Below are 20,400 nucleotides of genomic sequence, written 5' to 3' on the forward strand. Positions count from 1 at the left end.
CCCCTCTCTCCTCCTTCCACCTACTCCTAATCCAACAAGGAAGGGGAGGGAGTCCTACTCCCGATGAGAGTAGGACTCCTCCTGGCGCGCCTCCTCCTGGCTGGCCGCACCTCCCCCCTTGCTCCTTTATATACGGGGGCAGGGGGCACCCTAGAGACACAACAATTGATCGTTTGATCTTTTAGCCGTGTGCGGTGCCCCCCTCCACCATAGTCCACCTCAATAATACTGTAGTCGTGCTTAGGCGAAGCCATGCATCGGTAGAACATCATCATCGTCACCTCGCCGTCGTGCTGACAAAACTCTCCCTCAACACTCGGCTGGATTGGAGTTCGAGGGACGTCATCGGGCTGAGCGTTTGCTGAACTCGGAGGTGCCGCGCGTTCGGTACTTGATCAGTCGGATCATGAAGACGTACGACTACATCAACCGCGTTGTGCTAACGCTTTCACTTTCGGTCTACGAGGGTACGTGGACAACACTCTCCCCTCTCGTTGCTATGCATCACCATGATCTTGCGTGTGCGTAGGAATTTTTTTGAAATTACTACGTTCCCCAATAGTGGCATCCGAGCCTGGTTTTATGCGTAGATGTCATATGCATGAGTAGAACACAAGTGAGTTGTGGGCGATATAAGTCATACTGCTTACCAGCATGTCATACTTTGGTTCGGCGGTATTGTTGGATGAAGCAGCTCGGACCGACATTACGCGTACGCTTACGCGAGACTGGTTCTACCGACGTGCTTTGCACACAGGTGGCTGGTGGGTGTTAGTTTCTCCAACTTTAGTTGAACCGAGTGTGGCTACGCCCGGTCCTTGCGAAGGTTAAAACAGCATCAACTTGACAAACTATTGTGCTGGTTTTGATGCGTAGGTAAGAACGGTTCTTGCTAAGCCCATAGCAGCCACGTAAAACTTGTAACAACAAAGTAGAGGATGTCTAACTTGTTTTTGCAGGGAATGTTCTGATGTGATACGGTCAAGACATGATGCTAAATTTTATTGTATGAGATGATCATGTTTTGTAACCAAGTTATCGGCAACTGGCAAGAGCCATATGGTTGTCGCTTTATTGTATGCAATGCAATCGCCCTGTAATGCTTTACTTTATCACTTGACATAGCCACTGCCAAACCCTAGTCATTTCGGTCTCATCGATAGGGATCTTGGTCTCACCGAGATGGGATTGCAAACTCTCTGTTTTCCTTTATAACGTTTCGGTCTAACCGAGATGATAGATCGGTCCCATCGAGTTCGCAATGCAAACTCTCCGTTTCCCCTTCATAACATTTCGGTCCAACTGAGATGAGCGAATCGGTCCCATCGAGTTTGCCTGACCAACTCTCTGGTTAGCTTATTAACAAAATCGGTCCCACCGAGTTTGTGTAATCGGTCTCACCGAGATTACATTATGCCCTAACCCTAATGAAATCGGTCCCATCGAGTTGACATGTCGGTCCCAGCGAAAAGCCTAGCAGTCACATTATGAACTGAATCAGTCTAACCAAGTTTTCTAATTCGGTGCCACCGAGTTTGGTAAAATTGTGTGTAACAGTTAGTTTTTGTGTGGAGGCTATATATACCCCTCCACCCACTCTTCATTTGCGGAGAGAGCCATCAGAACATGCCTACACTTCCAACATACATTTACTGAGAGAGAACCACCTACACTTGTGTTGAGGTCAAGATATTCCATTCCAACCACATAAATCTTGATCTCTAGCCTTCCCAAAGTTGCTTTCCACTCAAATCATCTTTCCACCAAATCCAATTCTATGAGAGAGAGTTGAGTGTTGGGGAGACTATCATTTGAAGCACAAGAGCAAGGAGTTCATCATCAACACACCATCTATTACCTTTTGGAGAGTGGTGTCTCCTAGATTGGTTAAGTGTTACTTGGGAGCCTCCGTCAAGATTGTGGAGTTGAACCAAGGAGTTTGTACAGGCAAGGAGATCGCATACTTCGTGGAGATATACCCTAGTGAGGCAAGTCCTTCGTGGGCGATGGCCATGGTGGGATAGACAAGGTTGCTTCTTTGTGGACCCTTCATGGGTGGAGCCCTCTGTGGACTCGCGCAACCATTACCCTTTGTGGGTTGAAGTCTCCATCAACATGGATGTACGATAGCACCACCTATCGGAACCACGGATAAAAAATCTCCGTGTCTACATTGTGTTTGCTCCCTCAGACTCCTCCATTTACCTTCATGTGCAATTGTTTTACATTCCGCTGTGTACTCTTAGAATTGCATGTGTAGGTTGATTGCTTGACTTGTGCAAAGTTGCTAAAATCTGCCAAGACTTCAAAATTGCGAAAAGGCTAGATTTTTATTTGGTCAAGTAGTCTAATCACCCCCCCTCTAGACATACTTTCGATCCTACAGGTAGATTTCTCCATAGGACCACATCTTGCCGTATGTCTTCTAGCAAAAGCTTCAGAGTGCTGGCTCTAGCATCAGAGGCTAGGGCATGCAGGCATGAGGAACTTGCACACTCTCGCGAAGAAGAAGCATGTCATTGGCATCGAGGGCATCAAGTTCAAGAAGGATCATCTGTGTGGTGCCTGTGAAGCTGGAAAGATGACTAGGCCAAGCATCCCTCGAAGACAATCATGACAACAACACGTCCCTTCGAGCTGCTTCACATGGACTTATTTGGCCCTACTCACTTGTAACGCCCACGATGCGGCTATATCTCCCACGTGTCGAAGCACGACTTAGAGGCATAACTGCATTGTAAGCAATGTCGCAAGTGGGGTAATCTTCACAACAACCCATGTAATGAATAAGGAAAAGAGGTACATAGTTGGCTTACACTCGCCACGTCACACAATAACATAAATATCATTACATTGATCCAGATACAATCAAGGTCCGACTACGGAACCAAAATAAAGAACAAACCCAAATGCAACAAAGTCCCCGATCGCCCCGACTGGGCACCACTACTGATCGTCTGGAAAGGAAACGTAGTATCATCCTGAGTCCTCATCGAACTCCCACTTGAGCTCAGTCGAATCTCCTGGAGCGGTATCATCGATCCCTGCATCTGGTTTTGGAAGTAATCTGTGAGTCACGGGGACTCAGCAATCTCACACCCTCGCGATCAAGACTATTTAAGCTTATAGGAAGGGTAAAAGGTATGAGGTGGAGCTGCATCAAGCACTAGCATATATGGTGGCTAACATACGCAAAAGAGAGCGAGAAGAGAAGGCAAAGGCACGATCGAGAAACTATGATCAAGAAGTGATCCTAGAACAACCTACGTTCAAGCATAACACGAGACCGTGTTCTCTTCCCGGACTCCACCAAAAAGAGACCATCACGGCCACACACTCAGTTGATTCATTTTAATTAAGTTAAGTTTCAGGTTTTCTACAACCGGACATTAACAAATTCCCATCTGCCCATAACCGCGGGCACGGCTTTCGAAAGTTCAAAACCCTGCAGGGGTGTCCCAACTTAGACCATCACAAGCTCTCACGGCCAATGAAGGATATTCCTTCTCCCAAGACAATCCGATCAGACTCTGAGTCCCAGTTACTAGACATCTCGACAATGGTGAAACTAAACCAGCAATGCCACCCGAATGTGCCAACAAATCCCGATAGGAGCTGCACATATCTCATTCTCAGGGCACATCGGATGAGCCGGACGTCGGGTAGGCCAGCCCAGAGTTGCCCCTGGTAGCCCCGGACATTGCTCAGGTTGGACCAACACTTAGAGAAGCACTGGCCCGAGGGGTTAAAATAAAGATGACCCTTGAGTCCGCGAAACCCAAGGGAAAAAGGCTAGGTGGCGAATGGTATAACCAAGGTTGGGCCTTGCCGGAGGAGTTTTATTCAAGGCGAACTGTCAAGGGGTTCCCATTATAACCCAACCGTGTAAGGAATGCAAAAGCAAGGAACATAACACCGGTATGACGTAAACTAGTGCGGCAAGAGTGGAACAAAACACCAGGCATAAGGCCGAGCCATCCACCCTTTACCAAGTATATAGGTGCATTAAGATAGACAAGATATAATAATGATATCACAACAATAAACATGTTCCAACAAGGAACAAACTCCAATCTTCACCTGCAACTAGCAACGCTATAAGAGGGGCTGTGGAAAGCGGTAACATAGCCAAACAATGGTTTGCTAGGACAAGGTGGGTTAGAGGTTTGACATGGCAATATGGGAGGCATGGTAAGCAAGTGGTAGGTATCGTAGCATAGGCATAGCAAAAGAGCGAGCATCTAGCAAGCAAAGATAGAAGTGATTTCGAGGGTATGGTCATCTTGCCTGCAAAGTTCTCTGAGTTGACGTTAGCTTGATCCTCGTAAGCATACTCAACAGGCTCCTCGATCACGTACTCATCTCCCGGCTCTACCCAAATCTAGAACACAAGCAAAGGGAGACACAATCAACCACGTGCAATGCACAAACAACATGATGCAAAACATGGCATGATATGGGGGATGCGGTATGCGATGCATATGCATGTTTCGGAAAGGAAAGATTGAACCTGGCCTCAACTTGGAAAAGCAAGAGTGCCACTGGAAAGAGGAGTTGATTTTGGTCAAAATCGCTATAAAGATCATCGGAATCGTATGCACGGTTTGCAAATGGCAAGCAAAACAAATATGACACCGATCTGCGATTAACAGCACGAGGCCATCTAAATGCATCAAGAACAACATGCTACAACACTCTAACATAGCAACAAAATACATGGCAGGGATCCACTCAAGATGCTTGACAAAATATGAACACTAAGCTACGGCTAATTCATTCAATAGCAGGTTCAAACAAGCATGGAAAAAGTGCAAAAGATAACAGGTTACAGACTTTGTGAAAATAACATGTCAGGAATTTAACATTAGGAAGCAATGTTTAGAGCACGATAACAACATGCTAGAGGAACATATCATGGCAAAGCAAGGCATGGAATGAAGCTACTCAAAGCATACAACAAAATCCCCTTACTGACCATAAGCCAAAAGGGATCAGAAAATACAATGGCAACCATGTGAACATAGCAATTATCATTAACAGATTCAGACTTTGTAGAAAACTGGAACATGTCAAAACATATATTAAGTAGGCATGTTGACGAGCTCGATGCACTCACCACAAGGCATTGCATGATAAAATAATCATACACCCAACAAGTAGACATGGCATAGAAGCTAAACATGGCAAGAGCAACATCATAGCATGCATGGATCAACTACAACAAGCTCGGCAAAATTGCTTAACATGTAAACAATCTGCCAGGAACAATTTATAGCAAAAGTAGAGCTCGATTGAGTCTAGCTTGGGTGCTCCATAATTGCAAACAAAGACATGGATGGATAGAGCACAACAATATCTACAAAACATACTTACTGATCATGCTCAAAAGAGGCATGGATCACTCTTTAGCAACATGAATACATGGCATAAAAATATTGACAAGGAAATGACTTAGAAGATTTCTAAGTCCCTGAAATCAGCAAAATTACGAGAGCTATTTTGCATGCTTGTGCTAGTCACTATCGGATTTCGGGTTCCTGCTGACCCTTGAGGTTCAAACACTGGGGTGCGCACGGAGATTTTGCCTCCTACCTACCTGCACCCCTCCGCCTCGCTAAGATCTAAGCTATGGGAAGAACGACACAAGAGACACATGATTTATACTAGTTCGGGCCACCATTGTGGTGTAATACCCTACTCCAGTGTGTGGTGTGGTGGATTGCCTCTTGGGCTGATGATGATGAACAATACAAGGAAGAACAGCCTTGCGAGGGTCTGTTCTTGGCTGGGGGGGACGAACTGCTAGGGGGAGTTCAGTCACCCTTCTCTCTCTCTCGGATCTCGATCTTCTCTTCTTCGTCCTCCCCTCTCCTTCTACCTCTACCTTGTGGGTGGCTGGTCCTATTTATAGAGGCCCTGGTCCTCTTCCCAAATAGCGAGCGGGAAGGGAGCCAACAATGGCGGGCTTATTTGAAGGGGACAGCTAGTACTAGCTATCCTGACAAAAGTAGTCTTCGCCTGCACAAAGCTCTGGTGGTGACGCCGTCTTGGGCTCCACGATGACCTCCGTCTTGCAGTCCTCCTGGTCTTGGTCTCGTTGCACCGAAATGGCAACCTTTGCCTGATGCCTCGGTACTCCGCGGCTGCGCTTGCCCCCTTTGCACCAAAGAGGAAAAGCAGGACACTGCGCGGGCTGGCACCCGCCTGGCGCCTTTGGTCATCATGGCTTGCGTCACGGGCACCTCGTGAGGTACCCCGCCTTGATCTCTCCGCCTCCTCGCGAGCCAGCCTGATGAGGCCGTGCTTGAGGAAGCTCCGTGTCGTCCGCCCCGCGAGGCTTGGCCCCTCGCGAGGGTCTTGGGTCTGTGTTGATGAAGATGGGCCATGCTGGGGCCACCTTTGAGCCACGCCGTAGGCCGTAGGCAGGCAAGTCTGGGGACCCCTGTTCCCAGAACGCCGACAGTAGCCCCCAGGCCCAAGGCGCGCCCGGACTTGGCCGTGCAGGGAGGCGGAAGGGCGAGGGCGAAGCGACGCGGGCCCTAACAGCCTGCGGCCTTGGGCGCCGCATGGCGGTTGATTGGACGTGGGCGGCACTGTTCCCCCACGCCCTCCCTTATTTTGCGCCATGCTAGGCGGACTCGTAGTTGTACATAGCCGCTCCCCTTTTTGTCGCTCGAGTGCCCTCTGTCCTTCCTCCGCTCGAACTCCAGCTTCTGTTTTCAACCCAATCTCGAACTCCCCCCCTTCCCATCGCCATGGCTCCGACGAAGAAGGGAAGAGGGAAGAAACTCGTGCCTCCGCCTTGCCCGCCGCCGTTGGTGGCCCCCGCCAAGGGCTTGGGCAAGGTCAACTTGGCTCTGGCCACTATCTTCAATGAATGCGGGAGGACGACGGCCTGGCCCGTGTCCCACTTCTCCATCGACAGGATAGTCATCGAGGTCCCGTATTTCGCAGACGCCCTGTGGGCGGGTCTGGTTCCTCCCTTTTCTGATTTCTTCAATGCCGTGCTTTCCCACTATCAGATCCACATGATGCATCTGGGTCCTGAATCCATCACCCTCCTTTTGGTCTTCGCCTTTGTTTGCGAGGCTATGATGGGCATCCTTCCTTCGGTTGCCTTGCTGCGCCACTTTTTCTTGCTGTGCCTTGTCGACCCTACCCAACGCTGGGCGTGCGTGAGCTTCGTTGCCGCGTCTGAGACAACGGCCTCTGGGATTGACTTCAAGCTCCCTCTACCCGCGGCTGGGTTCCACGAGCGGTGGCTGTATGTGGATGCAGGGGTGCCCAGCCCCCTGCTATCGGAGCCAACTTCGCCTGCTGTCCCCAATTCGGGCTGGGGCCAAGAGACGCTGGAGAGCCCCCGGCTCGTCTTCGTCTGGCACCGTTTCGCGTTCTTGAGGTCGCTTGGTGTGACAGCGCCCAAGGTGGTGAAGGAGTTCCTGCTGCGCCGCGTTGCTCCTCTCCAACGCCACTCCCGCCGGATGTGGGCCTTCAGCGGGCGCGATGATCGTATGAGGCTCCAGGAAGAGGACCTGACGCCTGAAGTGCTGATGACAGCGCTCTTGACCCTGACTGGGGACCCCAACCCTAGCAGCATCCAGCCGGGAGGGGCCTTGCTGTACCTCTGCCAGAGCAGGGGCGATTTTGTGAAGTAGATGCCTATCTTTGATGAGTGGGGGTCACGCCCCGCCGGCCTCCAGGGACCTCGCGAGAACCCAGTGATGGTGACTGCCCTTCCAGTCGGCCACGGCGACTCTTCCTCAAGCGGCGGAGCAGGGAGGCATGAGGCGCCAGAGGCCGAGGGGCTCCCGGTGGGGTGACAGCGCAGGGCGATGCTCATGAGGGAGCAGCTCTTGGGGCCCGCGCCGCTGAGGCTGAGGGTTGCAAGCAGCTGCCCTCAGCGCCTGCGAATGAGGCCCCTGAGGCTCCAGCTGCTTCTCTTGGCGAGGCGATTAGCAGCGCGCATCAGGCGGGCGCCTCTGACGCAGATCACCTTGGCGCTCCGTCTTCGTCGCAGGTTGATCCCTGCGCCCAACTCTTGGGCCGCTTCCGCGTGGACTTTGAGGCCCTCCGGAAGAGAAGGGATGCCCTGGGCGACGATTACCCTTGTCGCCTGCTGAAGCATAGGAAGTACTTCGCCACTGATGAGTAAGCCTTCTCCTTTCCCATCTCCCGATCCTTCTGTTGCTTTTACTGACCCTTGCTCCGCAGGCCCCTTCCAGCCGAGCTCGCGGAGACGGCTGAGGTACCGTCCCCCTTGGCTTCGCCCCCTCCATCGTCCTCAAGCACTCCTAGCAGCAGAGCCCTTTTGGTGAGGGCGATCAGAGAGGCGAACCGTCTCGAGGCGCATTGTGGCCCTGCGCACCTCGCGATCCTCCTTCGCGGGCCTTCTCGTGGCATAGCCAGCCTGCCGTGGGCTTCTCGCCTGGTCGTGGACTACGATTGGCTGAGGCGCTCCCTGCGCTCTTCACCTGGGGATGGGATGGCTCCAGGTCGGGCTTCTGGCGTGGCCTTCTCGGCCATCGCGAGGGTGCCAGCCCCCAGCCCCCTGCCCGGAGGGGGAGTGCTGATTCGTGGCCCCCGGCGCTTGCTTGGGGCAGATGATGGTGTGGAAGACGTGCTCGAGCATTCTTGGGAGCGTCGCGCTCTCCGCCAAGGATTCCTTCGAAGGGCAGCTGACGCGGTAAGCCTGCTTGGCGAGGAGCTTGCTGATGAAGATGCGCGCCTTGAGGCCGAGGGCCTGCGCCTGGTTGTAGAGATGCGCGAGCTGGAGGGTGCCATCGCCCTTGCGCACCGTCAGCGCGATCTTGACGACGCAGAGGCCAAGGCGTCGCTGGTGGCCTCTCGGGAGGCCCGATCTTGGGCCGCCGAGGAGGCCCGGGAAGCTGACCGGTGGCGAACGGCGGCGGAGGAGCGGGCTCGGGAGCTCCTGGCCTCGTGCCACTCACTGGAGGAGCAGGTGGAGCTACGCGAGGCAGCCCTCGCGTCGATGAAGGTGGCCTCTGGCGACTCAGTAGAGCTCCAAAAGCATGAGGAGGCGCTGACGCTGGAAGCCGCCGAATGTACTCGTGAGTACGAGCATCTGGAGACGAGGGAGCGCTTGGTGACGCAGGTGGAGGATGATGTCGCTGCACAGGAAGCCCGTGTCCTGGAAGAGGTTGGACGTCGGGTGGCGATGGCGCATTTGAACCTCGAGCACGAGTTTGAAGAGAAGCTGGGGTTGATCCGGGCCGAGGCTGAAGGCAAGACTGCTGCCTTGAGGGCCAAGCTGGAGGAGGCGACGCGGCGGGCCGATGCTTTCCGGGCCGCCCTTGAGGTGGCGCAAGGTGAGTTAACCACCTCCCAGGCCGAAGTGCTCCTTCTCCGCCAGCGGGTGGAGGAGGCTGAGGTCGTTGCGCGCCAGAATGCGGACGAGATACGTCAGCGGCGGATCCTGGAGCATGAGCACGGCCCCATGCTCACCACGCTCCGGGAGAGAGCCCACGCAGCCTTGGGCAACATCTGCGAGGCGGCTGTTGGCGAGCCGCATGCAGTCAACTAAGCCGGCAATCTTCAGTTCTTCACTAACGTGGTGACGCGGCTGGAGGCGCGGTCGGTCAGGGCTAACAGGTTGGTGGAAGAGAGGAGCCGCGCCCTGCTCAGGCGCGCCTTTTCTCGCGTCTCCAGCCATCTCTGGAACATGGATCCCCACTTCGATTTTGACGCCGCCATCGCCCCAATCCCCCAGGCCATCCGAGACGATCTGGCGCACTAGGTGGAAGACAATGTGGATGCTCTTATCAGGGCCTTCGCTTCAGACAACGACAGCATGATCGTGGCTGCCGACGAGGGCGGTGTGGTGAACGGCCCTGACACTGCTGGCGGCGACGCGGACAGCGATGGCGAGTTCAGCGACACCAGCAACGGCTCGGGTTGTGCTCCAGAGGACGCATTGGGGGATTTATCCGACTGATTGTGCATCATTCCTACTTCCTTACCCTGCATGAATAGAACTCAGGTTTTGGGCTGATGGTGGTGAGAGCATTTTGGAGGGGGAGCCCCTTATGTAAAACTTGTGTTCATCGTATTAGTAGACGCTACATTGCCCATGCGCCCGCCAAGCGGTTGGCTTAAGCGATGCGCTGGTCGGCTAGTTTACCTTTGTCCTGTGCTGGCCCTGAGGTAGCCCGTGGGAGGCTGCGGTGTCCTGAGTGTTCCCTGATTGAACCCGTAGGGTCTGCAGTAAAAAACCCTCTTGAGAGGACGCGGCGGCGGCAGTCTGGGCTGCGCGCAAGCTAGGCCTGACCCGGCTCGCGAGGGGCTCACGAGGGGAGGCAGCTGAGGCGAAGTGGTAACCAAAACGCGAGAAATTGCTTGAACGAGACTAAGCACCCCTTCCCCGAACACACGCAAATCTCAAATTTGAATCCAACTTGAATCCAGCGGGGGAAAGCGACAACCAAAGGGAAGAGCAATGAAAGCAGACAAAAGGCCGCGTCCGGCACCTAATCTAGTCTTGGACGTCTTCTCACCAGCGCGGAGCTAAGTGCTGCCACTGGGCATGGGAGGGAGCCCCAGGGCCTGAGGTCGGCACCCCTGAGACTCCGGGGCGTGTACAGCCCCACTCATTATTACGTGAGAGTGTCATGGGGCGGCGAGCTTCACGGGCACTGGGCCTTCTTCACACGTACCGGCCTTGCTTCATATTGCCAGACGAGGGCCCCGCCTTGCGCCACACTCTAGTGCCATCAACGACGACCGGAAACCAGGACGCCGCCGATGGGGTAGAGCGGTCACCAGCGGTTCCCCCGACGACCATGGGTCCTCTGCCAGGGGCAGGCCCTGAGGCACCTCCCCAGCGGAGGGCCTACCTCCTGAGAACACCTTGCTCCGAACGCCGCGATGGTGATGTCGGATCTCGGCCCCTCTCCTGCAGCCCCCTGCGCCCTCCTCCCGAGGGGTAGGAGCGGGAGGAGACTGTGGGAGCGGGGCAGCTGCTCGCTGTGGCGACCTGCACGTCCTGCGATCCATGGTTAGCGTATGCCTGCTCCTGAAGAATTAGCAGTACCTGATAATCGTTGCCTCCAGTGTGCCCAGTGGGACCGTCCCGGGACTCCTGGAAGGGCTCAGCTTCTGGCGCCTCGTCCCCCCAGCTTGGGCTGAGGGGCGAGCCTTGTTCGCCGTCGTGAGGGTGTCCTTGGTCCATCATGAGGGGCACGTATTCTTCTGGTGCCGTCATCCCGAAGGCCGTGCCGTGGTGCTCCGCGAGCCACGCAGCTCTGCTTGACGCGCCCACCGTGGGGTGGTAGCGCAGCTGTCCACTAAGGCCGTGGGTCGCGTCGCGCCCTCCTTCTTCGTGGACCGGGAGCGGGGGCAGCGCCGCCGCCGGTCTGGTACTAACAGCTTCGCTGGCGTTGGAGTAGCCTTGGAGCCCGCGGGCGCGCGCGGAGCCCCCGCGTGGGCCGCCCTGGGCTTCAGATGGGAGCTGGGTGCAGAAGGGGTGAGCCCCCGAGGCGGCAAAGCCCAGGAGCTCTGCCACCCGCTCCAGCAGCATGTCACAGCCGCCCTCCAGCAGCCTACACTACAGCAGCTTTCGGGCCACCGTGAGTGCGGCCCTCGAGTTCGCCTGCTCCCGGTGGGTGTACGGTGTCGTCGTCGCGGCGTGATTGGAGGCCCTTGCTGCCGACCGCGCCTGCCGCGGTGTGAGAGCTGTCGAAGCCTGTCCGCGTCGCCCACAGCCCGCAGCGCCCTGCGGACCGCGAGCTGCTTGGGGCACGGGGTCGCCCGAGGCGAGCGGCTCTGCGCGGGCAGGCCACGCCGCCCATGGATCTGGGTTGCCCGTCTGGTCGCCGGACATGGTGATGATGACGTGACGGGGCGCGAAGCGGTAGAAGGTGGATTCCGGCGCACCCCTACCTGGCGCGCCAAAGTCAGATTTCGGGTTCCGGCAGACCCTTGAGGTTCGAACACTGGGGTGCGCGCAGAGATTTCGCCTCCTACCTACCTGCACCCCTCCGCCTCGCTAAGATCTAAGCTATGGGAAGAACGACACAAGAGACACAGGATTTATACTGGTTCGGGCCACCATTGTGGTGTAATACCCTACTCTAGTGTGTGGTGTGGTGGATTGCCTCTTGGGCTGATGATGATGAACAATACAAGGAAGAACAGCCTCGCGAGGGTCTGTTCTTGGCTGGGGGGGGACGAACTGCTAGGGGGAGTTTAGTCACCCTTCTCTCTCTCGGATCTCGATCTTCTCTTCTTCGTCCTCCCCTCTCCTTCTACCTCTACCTTGTGGGTGGCTGGTCCTATTTATAGAGGCCCTGGTCCTCTTCCCAAATATCGAGCGGGAAGGGAGCCAACAATGGCGGGCTTATTTGAAGGGGGGCAGGTAGTACTAGCTATCCTGACAAAAGTAGTCTTCGCCTGCACAAAGCTCTGGTGGTGACGCCGTCTTGGGCTCCACGATGACCTCCGTCTTGCAGTCCTCCTGGTCTTGGTCTTGTTGCACCGAAATGGCAACCTTTGCCTGATGCCTCAGTACTCCGCGGCTGCGCTTTCCCCCTTTGCACCAAAGAGGAAAAGGAGGACACTGTGCGGGCTGGCGCCCGCCTGGCGCCTTTGGTCGTCATGGCTTGCATCACGGGCACCTCGTGAGGTACCCCACCTTGATCTCTCCGCCTCCTCGCGAGCCAGCCTGATGAGGCCGTGCCTGAGGAATCTCCGTGTCGTCCGCCCCGCGAGGCTTGGCCCCTCGCGAGGGTCTTGGGTCTGTGTTGATGAAGATGGGCCGTGCTGGGCCCCCCTTTGAGCCACGCCGCAGGCCGCACGCAGGCAAGTCTGGGGACCCTCGTTCCCAGAACGCCGACAGTCACCACAGAGGTCACAAAAATACATGGCATACACCCCTGTAAAGATGGCATGACATACTTCAAAACTCATGTAGGGCTCAAGTTCATAGGAGTCACACATCAATCATGGCAAAAATGACAAAAGTCCAATTGCTGATAAGAACCTGAAACTAATATAAACTAGCACTCTTGCAACAGCATTTAGGGCATCAACATGAGCTCAAATGAACATGATGCAATGAGATGAAATGAAGTAATCGTCGAGGCGAACAATTTGATATGCTACACGCCCAAAACGGAGCCACGGTTGCAGAGTTATGATGCGATGAAATATGCAAAAAGTTACTGAAACGGAGGCAAAAAGTCAACCGAGGTTAGGGTTTCCAGATCTGGATTCGGATCGGGGCACGAACTTCGAGGCGCTCGCCGGAGTTGTTCCGGAGTCGAGGAAGCCGTACGCCGGAGATACGCCGGAGGGCAGGGGAGACCGGATCCGGCGCGGGCGGAGGAGGCCGGCAACGGGGCGGTGGAGGGCGGCAACCGCGGCGCGGGGAGCAACGAGGCGGACGTGGCGGCGCCGGCGCGGAGGAGGGCGGCGGCGCGACGAGCCAGGGACGATGGCGACGGTCACAGGCGTCGGAGAGGCACGGCGGCCGGCAAGGGGAAGAGCGTGACGGCCGAGGAGAAGAGGCGGCCGCGGGCGCTGCGGGCGGCGGTGGAGACCAAGGATTAGGGTGCGAAATGACCCGGGATTTGGAAGGGGAGGGCCTTTTATAGATAGGAGGAGCTAGGAGGCTCCAAATTGAGCATGGTTTTCGGCCACGCGATCGTGATCAAACGACCTAGATGATGGAAGGGGTTTTGGTGGGTTTTGGGCCACTTTGGAGAGGTGTTGGGCTGCAACACACACGAGGCCTTCTTGGTTCCTTGGTTAACCGTTGGAGTATCAACCGAAGTCCAAATGGCACGAAACTTGACAGGCGGTCTACCGGTAGTTAACCAAGGCCGCTTGGCAAGTCTCGGTCCAATCCGAGAACGTTTAATACCCGCACACGAAAATAGGTAGAAAGGGACACCGGAGGACATAGGAGCACCGGAATGCAAAACGGAGAACGGGGAAAATGCTCGAATGCATGAGACGAACATGTATGCAAATGCGGTGCACATGATGACATGATATGAGATGCATGACAAAGACGAAAGCACATGAAGACAAAAACCCGACAACGAGCAAATAACATAACTTAGTGCCGGAAATGGCTAGAGTTGGAATACAAATATGGCAAGTTACATACGGGGTGTTACATCACTACTCTACCCTTACTACCACTACATGCCTCTATGGCTTCATCATTGTTGATGATTACTCAAGATATACATGGGTGCACATAATTCTCTACAAGACTGAAGTGCAGGATGTCTTTAGACGATTCGCCAATCGTGCCATGACCAACTATGGCATCAAGATCAAGCACATCTGAAGTGACAATGGCACATACTTCAAGAACACCAGCCTCGACCCTTATCTTGATACATTGGGCATCACACATGAGTTCTTTGCTCCATACACACCTCAGCAGAATGGCATCATGGAGCGCAAGAACATAACCCTCATTGAGATGGCACGTACGGTTCTTGATGAGTACAAGACTCCAAGGAAATTTTGGCCTGAAGCCATTGATACTGCTTGCCACATCATCAATCGTGTTTATCTTCACAGTTTCCTGAAGAAGACATCATATGAGCTCCTGACTGGTAAGAAGCCAAATGTCAGCTATTTCAGAGTCTTTGGTGCTAGGTGCTGGATCAAGGATCTGCATCACACGTAAAAATTTGCACCGAAAGCACATGAAGGTTTTATGCTTGGTTACAGAAAGGATTCGCACTCCTACAGAGTCTTCAACCTCTTTCACTACGAAGTGGTTGAAACTATGGATGTGCGGTTCGATGAGACTAACGGCTCGCAAATAGAGCACCTGCAAAATGTGCTAGATGAAGCTAGACCAAGTGAATCTATTAAGCTGATGGGTACTAGAGAAATCAAACCTACAGAGGTACAGGCTGAAGATGAAATCATCATTTGTACACCTAATCAGCATGAAGACATTTCTCAGGTTGAAGCCAATGCTGAAGATGAAACAATGATCAGCAAGGGCAAAATCTTCGTCCAGTACATCCTCGCGTTGCAAATGAAGTCTAGATTGAGAAGATAATCAATAGCATCAATGCACCTGGTCCACTCACTCGTTCAAGAGCAACACAGCTAGCAAATTTCTGTGGGCACTTTGCATTTGTCTCTATATCTGAACCCAAGAAAGTTGATGAAGCCTTCATGGAACCTGAATGGATTCAAGCTATGCAAGAAGAGCTTCAATAGTTTGAGCTGAATAATTTATGGGAGATAGTAAAGCGTCCTGATCCTCACAAGCACAATATCATCAGCACCAAATGGATCTATCACAACAAACAAGATGAGCATGGTCAAGTTGTCAAAAACAGGGTCGTCTCGTTGCTCAAGGTTACACGCAAGTTGAAGGGATTGACTTCGATGAAACCTTTGCTCCTGTGGCTAGGCTTGAAGCCATTCACATACTGCTAGCCTATGCCAACAACCACAACATTCTTCTATACCAAATGGATGTAAAGAGTGCCTTCCTCAATAGCAAAATTGAAGAAGAAGTGTATGTGGCACAACCACTTGGTTTTGAAGACCCAAAGCGTCTTGACATCGTATACAAGCTCAACAAGGCACTGTATGGCCTCAAACAAGCACCTCACGCTTGGTATGACACACTCAAAGACTTCCTGAAGAGCAAAGGCTTCAAACCTGGTTCTCTAGATCCCACTCTCTTCACGAATACATATGCTGGTGAATTGTTTGTATGCCAAATGTATGTGCATGACATTATCCTCGGCTGCACTGACAAGAGATATAGTGATGAGTTTGGGCATATGATGCAAGAGCAATATCTGATGTCTATGATGGGTCAGTTGAAGTTCTTCCTTGGTCTTCAAATTCGTCAGCAGAGAAATGGCATCTTCATATCTCAAGAGAAGCACCTCAAAGATTGCCTGAAGAAGTTTGGAATGCAAGACTACAAAGGGTACACGACGCCAATGCCAACCAAAGGCCAATTGGGCCCCGACGACAATGGTAAAGAGTTCGATCAAAAGGTATACCGCTCCATGATTGGTTCTTTACTCTACTTATGTGCATCTAGGCCTGATATAATGCTTAGCGTTTGCATGTGTGCCCGATTCCAAGCGGCACCAAAGGAATCGCATCACTTAGTTGTGAAGTGAATTCTTTGATATTTCGCTCACACCCCAACACTAGGATTATGGTATCCAAAGGGTTCAGAGTTTGATCTAGTTGGATTCTCATATGCTGATTATTCTGGTGACAAGGTTGATTGCAACTCCACATGAGGCACATGTCACTTTCTTGTACGATCTCTTGTTTGTTGGTCTTCAAAGAAGCAGAACTGTGTATCACTCTCCACTGCTGAGTCTGAATACATTGCTGCTGGATCTTGCTGCGCTCAACTTCTCTGGATGAAGCAAGCCCTCAAGGACTATGGCATCAACATGAAGCATTTGCCACTCTACCGCGACAATGAAAGCGACACCACTCTCCAAAAGGTAATAGATGGTGTGATGATGTTGAACTCCTTGCTCTTGTGCTTCAAAGGATAGTCTCCCCAACACTCAACTCTCTCTCATAGATTTGGCTATGGTGGAAAGATGATTTGAGTGGAAACAAACTTGGGGAAGGCTAGAGATCAAGATTCTTGTAGTTGGATTTGAATGTCTTGGTCTCAACACATGAGTAGGTGGTTCTCTCTCAGAAAATGAGTAGTGGAAGTGTAGGCACGTTCTGATGTCTCTCTCTCAAATGGAGAAGGGGGTGGATGGGTATATATAGCCTCGACAAAAATCCAACTGTTACACACATTTGATCCAACTCGGTCAGACCGAATAGAAGAACTCGGTGAGACCGATTCAGTTCAAAATGAGAACGTTAGGAATCTCGGTGGGACCGACATGATCAACTCGGTGGGACCGATGTGCTAGGTCTAGGGCAAAACCTCATCTCGGTGAGACCGATTGCATGAACTCGGTGATATCGATTTCAGCAATGAGTTAACAGAGAGTTAGTTAGGCAAACTGGTGGGACCGATCGCTCATTTTGGTAAGACTGAAACGTTACGAAGGGAAACAGAGAGTTTGCAATGCGAACTCGGTGGGACCGATTGCTCATTTCGATAAGACTCAAACATTACGAAGGGACACAAAGAGTTTGCAATGCCATCTCAGTGAGAGCGAGACCCGTATCGGTGAGACCGAGTTGTCTAGGGTTTCTAGCAGTGCCTATGTCAAAAGAACTCGGTGGCGTTGATATGTCTCCAACGTATCTATAATTTATAAAGTATTCATGCCATTATATTATCATTCTTGGATGTTTACAATCATTTTATAGCAAATTTATATCATTTTTTGGGACTAACCTATTGACATAGTGCCCAGTGCCAATTGCTGTTTTTTGCTTTTTTTTTACATCATAGAAAGTCAATACCAAAACGGTGTCCAAACGCGGCGAAACTTTTTGGAGATTTTTCTGGACCAGAAGACACCCGGTGGGCCAATGAAGTACCAGAGGGGAGCTCCACAGAGAGCACAACCCACCAGGGCGCGCCTGGGGGCACAGGTGGGTTATGCCCACCTCGGTGGCCTCCCACACCGCCTCTTCACCCTATAAATTCCCAAATATTCCAAAAACCCTTGGGGTAACCCTAGATCAGAATTTCCACCACCGCAAGCCTCTATAGCCACGAGAAACCAATCTAGACCCCGTTTTGGCACTCTGCCGGAGGGGGAGTTCATCAACGGTGGCCATCTTCATCATCCCGGCGACCACCACGATGAGGAGGGAGTAGTCCACCCTTGGGGCTGAGGGTTTGTACCAGTAGCTATGTGTTTAATCTCTCTCTCTCTCTCTTGTGTTCTTGAGATGTCACGATCTTGATGTATCGCGGGCTTTATTAATATAATCGGATCATATGGTGTTTTCCCCTCTCTATCTTGTTGTGATGAATTGAGTTTTCCCTTTGAGATTTCGTTTTATCGGATTGAATACTTTTATGGATTTAAGAACACTTGATATATGTCTTGCATATGAATACTTGAGGTAACAATGGGGAATCATATTGGTTTACTTGATATGTATTTTGGCACTCAACTCGCGGATTCCCAAGGTGACATTGAGGTAATCTACGCATAGGGGTTGATGCACGTTCTTGTCTTTGTTTCTCCAGTAGAAATCTTGGGGCACTCTTTGAGGTTCTTTCTGTTTTATTGAGTATTATGAATCTGAAATTATTTGGTGCTATTTTAGTACGAACTCTTGGATTGATCGATCGGAAAGAACAGCTTCCAGGTGGTTTCGTACCCTACAAACTATTTCTTCTTATGTTCTCCGCTAGATAGAAACTTTGGAGTGATTCTTCATCGCACGTTGAGGGATGGTTATGTGATCCAATTATATTAGCATAGTCAAGAGATTGCACTAGCGAAAGTACGTACCCTAGGCTACATTTTCAAGCATTGCAATACCGTTTGTGCTCCATTTTATCAATTGCTACCTTGCTGTTTTTTATTGTCTTATTACAAACATTAATATCTACTATCCATATTACACTTGTATGACCATCTCTTCGCTGAACTATTGCACCTATACAAATTACCATTGTATTTGGTGTGTTGGGGACACAAGAGACTTTTTATTATTTGGTTGCAGGGTTGTTTGAGAGAGACCATCTTCATCCTATGCCTCCCACGGAATGACAAAACTTAGGTCATCCACTTGAGGGAAAATTGCTACTGTCCTACAAAACTCTGCGCTTGGAGGCCCAACATGTGTCTACAAGAATAAAGTTGCGTAGTAGACATTAGGCACCAGATAGATCAAATCGGTGGGGCCGAGTTTGACTTTAGGTTTTGGACATATGTGGAAATGAGAAAGTGGCTGAGGGTTTTGGAGCAATATCACTAAGTACTTTGAGCAAGTAGATCATTAAGCAACACCTCGTCCCCTTTTAATAGTTTTGGCTTTCCTATGGACTCAATGTGATCTTGGATCACTAAAATGAAAATGAAGAGTCTTGAGCCTTTGCCAATCTTTGTCCTTAGCATTTTTTAGGGGTCCACATCTCTAGTCCATGCCATGCCAATCATTGAACTTTCTGAAATATTTAGCTTGAATGGATATTAGTTCAATGAGCTATATGTTGTTATGAATTACCAAAACCACCTAGGGATTAGTTGCACTTTCAATCTTCCCCTTTTTGGTAATTGATGACAACATATAGATCAAAGCTTCGATAAATGATAATATGAATGAAATACATCGTCGCTTTGAGAAGTATGTGATAAGCAAGAGCTCCCCCTAAATTTGTTCATTATTTAAAATTTGCTTTTGAATGCAAATGCATAATCGATTAGGATCATGGGTCACTCTTCCATGTCACATACATCTTGGTGGAGCACTCAAAATGATAAGATATAAAGAACATGCACTCATCACCAAGGGAATACAGAAATATCAAGATATCATCATGCAAGCACACATTAAAGTATAATATGATCAAACACATGATCACAAGGGTATCTCACAAACAAGCACAGATATTGTAGCATAGGAATCAAAGGAGAAAACGAGCAAGGCAAATGATCAAAGTAGCAAGAGAGGCAACAAAAGGCAAAACACACACTCTCTCTCGAAGCCTAATGATGTATACACTTTCTCCCCCTTTGGCAACAAGTTACCAAAAAGCTCTAAAATGCATAGTGTTATGCGGCACTCTAGGCACGATCTCTGGGAGCTCCTGAAGTGGTCTTCTGGCTGGTTGCTCCGGTGTGCGTAGATGGCGTGGAGAGGAGTCCGTCTGCAAAAGCTTTAGCTGACGTGTGTGGAGCTGGAGGAGTTGAAACTGGAGGTACAAAAGTGGCAGTTGCAGCAGGTGCTGAGAGTGTAGTCCTCGTGTCACTGAAAACTGGCCCAGCTGTAGACCTTTGTGCCCTTGGCACTCGCTTGAAAGCATCAGTGGTTGGTCTGTCACTCCTATCCTCAACTTCTTCCTGGAGCTTCTCCACAGTAGTCTAGATCTCTGTAACCTTCACATCTAGATCATGGAATTTGGTCTAAATGATCCTCTCAAGACTTTCTTGATTCTGAGTCAGGGTGGTCAAGCCCTTCTCAATCCTCATAGTAGCCTCAAGCAGATAACTGAGTTGATCTTGCTTGGTCTTGAGCATCACTTGTGAAACATCTGGTACACTAGCTGCCCTTGCTGCGTTAGCAGCCTTTGCTCTCTCTCTCTCTCTCTCTCTCTCTCTCTCTCTCTTCTCCTAGGCTTTTGCACTGGTTGGATGAGATTCATCCATGAGAATCTCATTGTCCTCAAATCCTGGCCTCACGGTAAGATGCTCTTTATCAACAAGATATATCCCTGTCCCCATCTTGGAGTTGATTAGCATCTATATGTGAGGGGCATATCCACATGATCTCTTC

Source organism: Triticum aestivum, chromosome 2A (genome assembly GCF_018294505.1).
Source record: "Triticum aestivum cultivar Chinese Spring chromosome 2A, IWGSC CS RefSeq v2.1, whole genome shotgun sequence".
Lineage (NCBI taxonomy): Eukaryota > Viridiplantae > Streptophyta > Magnoliopsida > Poales > Poaceae > Triticum > Triticum aestivum.